Source organism: Ornithorhynchus anatinus, chromosome X5 (genome assembly GCF_004115215.2).
Source record: "Ornithorhynchus anatinus isolate Pmale09 chromosome X5, mOrnAna1.pri.v4, whole genome shotgun sequence".
NCBI lineage: Eukaryota > Metazoa > Chordata > Mammalia > Monotremata > Ornithorhynchidae > Ornithorhynchus > Ornithorhynchus anatinus.
The window spans coordinates 62,218,218-62,225,213 of NC_041753.1; the positions used below are offsets into that span (position 1 = coordinate 62,218,218).

The 6,996-nt window shown below is 41.7% G+C and overlaps 1 non-coding gene across 1 annotated transcript; it reads left to right on the forward strand.

Annotated features, from left to right (window-relative positions):
- The first annotated feature begins 1,672 nt into the window (after nucleotides 1–1,672).
- LOC114808541 lies at nucleotides 1,673–1,810 on the forward strand. Its single transcript, XR_003756388.1, has one exon. It is a non-coding gene; the product is annotated as a small nucleolar RNA SNORA7 (small nucleolar RNA).
- Nucleotides 1,811–6,996: the final 5,186 nt, after the last annotated feature.

Genomic DNA, 6,996 nt, shown 5'->3' on the forward strand with positions numbered 1-6,996 from the left:
TGCACTCATTTCAATGAATTGAAGAATCCATCAAGCTTGAGTTGATTTATTGAACTGTCTCCTAGCTCAGCAGTACAACTACAGCAAATGAACTGGTAACTTCTCTTAAAGCCAGCAGTGATTCAACAATATCGGGTTGATTGCGTTCTTCACAATTCCAAATCAAAGACTGCTTTTTGTGTTCTGAATGGATTCTTTATGGCCTAAGTGCAACCTCGGTGAGCTTGGGTGTTTGAAAAGTTGTTTTGCATTCCTTTCATTAATGAAAGAACTTTTGGATGAAACCATCTGTTACAACAATACTGACCCAAGCGACAGTGTCATTTCTTCCTTTTAGCTGAACTTGAAGGGAAACTCACATCCAAAATTCAGAATCTAGGATGGATTTTTTTGGAATTGTATATTCTGCTAATGTCCAGTTTCATCAGTTCCCGACATTGCTCTGAAGACCACCACAGAAGCTTTTGACAAGGAAATGAATGAAGTGTGTGTGTGTGTTTGTGTGTGTGCGTGCTTATTTTTATATCCATTCATTCAAGCTGCCAGGTATGAAAGATCATTACAAGGGGGCACTTAAGGCATAAAGAACCCAGAAAAGCCAAACAGACTGGAACACTGTTTAAACATGGATTTTCTCCCCATACCCTGTCCCCTAAACCCCATGGAGCCCATTTATCACTCACCAGCTTTGCATTTTTCTTTGTAAAGATAGAGGACCTTTGCCTATTCTATTTCATTAGTGGGGCACCATACAAGGCTCCTCTGCACATGACAGGATAGAGTGCTAAACATCCTCGCCTGAAGGATTTGTGGGAACAAAAGCCCATCTTCAATCTTTGTCCCTGGGAGGCACTTTTAACACCTGCCAACCACAGCACTATCATCAGAAAAACATTTAGAGATTTATCTTCGGGCTGGTAATTATAAGAGATAATTTGTTTGGAGTATGGATAAAGTTGGTCTAGCATAAACAAACTAGAGGCTCGAATTACATGACGAACATCATTAACTATTGATTTAACCACTGCTAGGCTGCGAAAGAACCGACCCGTTCTTAAGAAGGCATCTTCCAAAGGGGCAACTTTTGCCTCAAAATGCACAGAAAGTTGAGTGTGCATGTGTGTGGTGGGGGGAGGAAGGGAGATGTGAACCTCAGCCCTCTTCCCTTATCTTTGTGGAAGCTAAAAAATTTCTTCTCAGACCAAATTCTCAGTGCCTGCATTTGCTTTACAAATAGTAGAGGCAACAAATGGCCATTCTTCCAGTATTTCAAAACTCTGCCATTCCTTGGATCAATGGACCAGGGAGGGAAAGAAGCTGGGGTACTTTTGCAGGAAAGAGTTGTACAGATGAAGAAACTGAGGCACAGAAAAATTAAGTGACCTGCTCAAGGTCATACAGACAGCACGTGACAGAGAACCCAGATGCTTTGATTTCCAGGCTGGTTCTCTTTCCACTAGATGCTTTTGTACTTAGCACTTGGGAGGGTACACTAGGGTTAGAGGACAGGGTGATCTCAAGAAGCTTACCATCTAGCAAGGGAGTGAGACACAAAATAATTTAGAAAAAGAAGAGAAAAGAAAAATAGATATGGAGAAGAGTAGGTGATGAAATATTTGGGAGTCAATATGTACAGAGTGTTATGGGTTAGTAAGTGGGTAGTTAGTAAAGACCCCTCTCAGGGTCGCACCTGGAGAGTTTCCAGTACTCTACCAGTCATGACTACAGGAGGGAGAGTCAAGCAGAGGCCTACCCATTCCATTCCTAGCTTGGGCAGTGGCTAGTGAGTGGAAGGCAATCTGCTACAAGTCAAAACTCACCTGTGCAAGGCAGCAGTGGCATGGAAGAGAGTCGAGGGCAGAGACTCGTTTACTGCTCAGAAGGAGGCAATGGTAAACCACTTCTGTATTTTTACTAAGAAAACTCTATGGATACACTACCAGATCGATTGCAGATGGAAGTGGGGCATTCTGGGACAGATGTGTCTATGGTGTCGCTATGGGTCGGACACAGCTCGACAGCATAAGACAACAAAAACTGTTAGGAAAGAAGTGCTGATTTGGTAGTTGGGGGATAGAACCTAGGGAGAGGAAAAATAAATTAAGAAAGCTTCCTAGAGGAAGTGTGATGTCAGAAGGACTTTGAAGATGGGGAGAGCTGGGGTGTGGTGGATTTGAGAGGGGAGGGAGTTCAGGCAGGAGGAAGGGTGTGAATGAGGGGTCACAGGAAGGTGGATGAGCACTAGGAGCAGGTTGGCCTGAAAGGAATGCAGAGTCCAAGCTGAGGGGTAATGGGAGAAAGACTGTGAGTTCCTCAAAGACAGGGTCTGTGTCTAATTCCAACCTGCGTGCTCTTTCCCGGTGCGTAGTAGAATGTTTTGCACTCAGTAAGAGCTTAATGAATACTATAAGTACTAATGCTAAGGGAGAGAGAGAGAGTTGATGGAGTGCCTTTAAGCCAATGGGTTAGGAGTTTCTGCTCGATGCGTAGAGAAGGATTAACCACTGAAGGTTTTAGAGGAGTGGGGAGATGTGGCATGAACATTTTTTTCAAAAAATGACCTGGACAGCAGAGGGAAGTAAGGACCAGAGAGGGGAGAGTCTGAAGGTGGAAAGACCAGTGAAGGAATTGATGCAGTAATCTAGCCAGTATTTGAACCAAGGTTGTGGATTTCAGGTACAGGGGATGCTGGGGGTGTCAATTATGATAGGAAAGTTAAGTGGAGGAAAGGAGTAAAGTGTTTAGCAATGAATAGGTGTTCAATATATACCACTGATGGGTTGATTGACTGAACCAAGATCAAAAGCATCAACCATCATTATTTCCAAGAGGCTAAATTCTTCTCAAATATGGTTTCTCTTGTTTGAAACAACTGTCAAATCTGGAGATCACTTATTATTCTTTAAATGCAGTGTGGCCTAGAGGAACTGGGAGTCAGGAGACCTGAGTACTAGTCTTGGCTCGGCCACTGCTGTGTGACTCAGGGCAAGTCACCACACTTCTCTTGGCCTTAGTTGCCTCATCTTGTAAATTGGGAATAAAATGCCCATCTTCCCTCCCCTTTAGTGTGAGCCCTGTGAGGGACAGGGACTGCATCCAATCTGATTACTTCCATTCAGTCATACTTATTGAGTGCTTACTGTGTGCAGAGCACTGTACTAAACAAGTGCTTAAAACAGTGCTTGGCACAGTCAGCATTTAATAAATACCAACATTATTCTTATATACAGGACGCCACCAATGATGTCTTCCCCATGAGGGACACAGAGGGATGGAAAAATTAGCAAGGGGAAAAGACATAGAAAAAATGCAAAAGGAGGATAAACACAGTGAAGATTTCTGCAACGGTCACAAACATTCTATAAATTGACAGAGGTGTCGATCATTTCTTTAAAATTGTGTGCCCCAAGATATTTCAGTGATCCAATATTAAAGTACTGTTACTCAAACGGGCAATATTTTCTAGTTTAAAATGAAGTTTTCTATCTTTAAATAAACCTGTTCTATCCTATTGGTAAACTGTTTGGTGTCCATCTTCCCTGCAGCATTATAAGCAACTTAAGAAGAAGAAATCTTGGCAGTACACATTTCCAGGAGACCCAAGAGTCAGTCCGACAGCACTCTTATTCCCTATAGTTGCATTTAGTGCTCTCTCTAAGATTGGGTTGAGACTTTTCCATCGCTATTCCATAGGTATCAACCAAGTAAGAGACCCCCAACACGGACAACAGATGAGGGGCAGGTGCTAGCCACCAGGGCATACTGGCTACCCTGATGCTATGAGCTGACGGAATGGCCCTACTTGTCCGAAAGACACTTGTCCACTGAGAGCTGGAAGGGAGGTGTTGATCGATACACACAGGTCATTTAAAATTCTGTTTTCCGCTGGGGAGGGGAGATGGAGAGAAAGAACTGGGAGCCGCTTTCTGAGATTACTGTAAAGATTCTTTGTAATTTACTCAAGTTTAGATAAGTGTACTAATAAGCACTCGTGGTTATGAGAGTTAAGTGAGATGCCTTCAGCAACTCATTTGTTAAACAGTCAGTTCCTTCAGATGAAATGCAAGTCATTATCTAGCCAAACAAGGAAAAAAAAACCAAACTTGTTCTGCAGATGCATATCCCATGCCAAGTTCAAAGTCTGCATTATTATTGTCATTTTGTGGGGGTTGTTCCTGAACTGATATAATGGAAATGACACCATCAAAAGTTTTGAGGTCAGGGCAGTCAGTGCTGTTCCATGTCAAAGCTCCAACTGAGCCACTAGGGTGAACTCAACCCATTAAAAAGAAAAACATAATATTAGCTATAGGAAGTCTCTGCTATCAACACAAAGCAATGCCTAAGGAATGCAGGAGCTGGCTTAAGTCTGTTCCATTCCTCAATTCAAAAGTAGGTTTCCTGTGTGTTAACCACTCCTGATAGGGCCTCTTTGAATAGCATTTGGTCATGTGTTGTAAAGATTAGACAGGATCTCTACACTGTAGAAGCATCTAGACAAGGGATTTTGTTGGTTAGTTGAACCCTAAGCCTCAGCTGTAAACAATAACTTTGAAAACCATCAGTCCTTTTCAAAACACACACACACACGGGCCCCAGATGCTCTGCCCTTCTCCCTGAAATAAATCTAAATAATTTAAATGCAAATTAATTAACATCAACTGAAGTGGCTCTCTCGAGTTATTCTCCATAAACACCCTTCACAAGTAAGCTTTCCATTTACAAGACAAAATCCAACTTATCTCTTTTGCACCTGGAAGGGAAAAATGGTTGTCATTATCACCTTCTAAACAGAATAAACATTTGGTTAACTCCAAATGTTCTTGTACTGATGGGAAGGCATTGAGTGAATGGAGCATTCTACTACTTGAAAGAGAAATACTGTTATTGAACAGAGAGCTGCCTTTGTAGCAGAATTTAGTGGTGGCTTTAATTTCTATATTTTCCCCCAAAATACAGCACACTGTTCAAAGATGCACTAACTGACCAAGAAGTAGACAACTCAGTCCAAGTGATTTACTGTGACCTTTGGGATGCTGATAGGGAGAGCAGAATCAATTTGGAATCTTGCCCCAGCTCAAACTGAAGTTCTAATGGGCATTCGAAGTGTCTAATTTCTTGATTGGCAAAGCCCTAAACCTATTAAAGTAACAATACCCAACATCTTGAGAATTTCAGCCATCTTACCCAAAAGCCATACTTAACATTAAAGCAACATTGTCGACAACAAACACCTAGAATGTAATCAGTCCACAAGCACTGCAGCCTTGCTTGTGGCTACAGAACTCGAGTGGACTGGGCTTCTGCACAGAATATGTAACAGTAAGAGAAGTAGTGTGGCCTAGTGGATAGAACACAGGCCTGAGAGTCAGAAGGAACTGGGTTTTAATTTCCCCTCTGCCACTAGTCTGCTATATGACCTTGGACAAGTCATTTAACTTCTCTGTACCTCAGTTTCCTCATCTGTAAAATGGGCATTAAGACTGTATCTTGATTTACCCCAGCATTTAGTACAGTGTCCAGCACATAGTAAGCACTTAAATAACGTAAAGATTTTTAAAAAGATAGTTATGAAGCTGCTACATGTTGCATTGAAATGGGACAGCTACAACTAGTATAGCGGAAAAAATGGGGACAGATGCAGCAGTCAGAAACAGAATCACTCTTTTGAGCAATTGCATGGGAAAGACTTGAGTTCAAGAAATAGAATCTGAAACAGAGGCAGGTTCAGCAAATAGTGGCTGCAACTGAAAATTAAAGGCTAGCCTTTATGGTTTCCATGTGGCAAAGCTGATGCTATTTAGTCTTTGGAGTCACATGTCGGTGATGGATTCATCAATAGTATTTATTGAACCCCCACTGTGAGCAGAACACTTTTCTCAGTACTTCTGAGAGCACATTAGAAGAAGGCACAGTCCCTGTCCACAAACAGTTTACAATCTAACAGATCGCCATCGGTAGCATCAGCTTGAAACACAAAAGACAATTCTATAATTATTTTCATAGAGATGTTACAGGCATTGGGTGAAATTCAAAGCTTCTGCCGAATACCCAGCAAAGTGTGGAACTAAAGATATTTAAAACTTTGGTTCTTAGGGGATAGATTACAAAGCTTTTCTATGGAATATCTAATTTTAAACTTTGCCTGCAGCATTTACAGACACATACACACCCATTTTTTTTTTCCCTGAAGAAACCCATAGAAACTTCAGGGTGGAACTGTTGAAGGGAACATGATACTAAGAATCTGAAGCTGAGCCATGTTTAAAAGTCCTCTGGGCCCAAACATTCTATATATGGTTTAGAGGTCTATTCCTTCCCCAGACTGCCTGGATTTCTACTCTACCCATAACATATTATGTGTTTAGACCCTTAATTGGCACTACCCCCAAAAAATAAATTCAGAGAAATGGAAAACTGAACAGAGTTGAGCATCCTCTCGATGAAGTTAACCAAATCCAATTAACAATGTTTGGAAACCCAAACTTCCATTGGGATATGAATTTTCTGCCAGGTAGATGCTACTTTTCATGCACGTATGCTACATCCACAGAACACTGAGAGCTATGATAAAATTCAGGGGCGAATCAATCAATCAGTGGTATTTAATGAATGCTTACTGTTTGCAAAACACTACTAAGCCCTTGAGAGAGTTCAGCACAACAGAGTTGATAGACACAGTCCCTGCCCACAAGAACGGCAATATATCCTAGTGGAAACAGCATGGGCCTGGGCCTCAGAGGGTCTGGGTTCTAATCCCAGATCTGCCAATTTCTTGCTCTGTGACCTTGGGCAAGTCATTTAATTTCTCTGTGTCTCAGTTTCCTCAATTGTAAAATGGGGATTAAATGCCCGTTCCCCCTCCTATTTAAACTGTGAGTCCCATGTGGGACAGGGATTGTGTTCAACCTGATTAACTTATATCTACCCCAGCACTTAGAACAGTGCACGACACATAGTAAGTGCTTAACAAATGCAATAATAGCAATAATAATG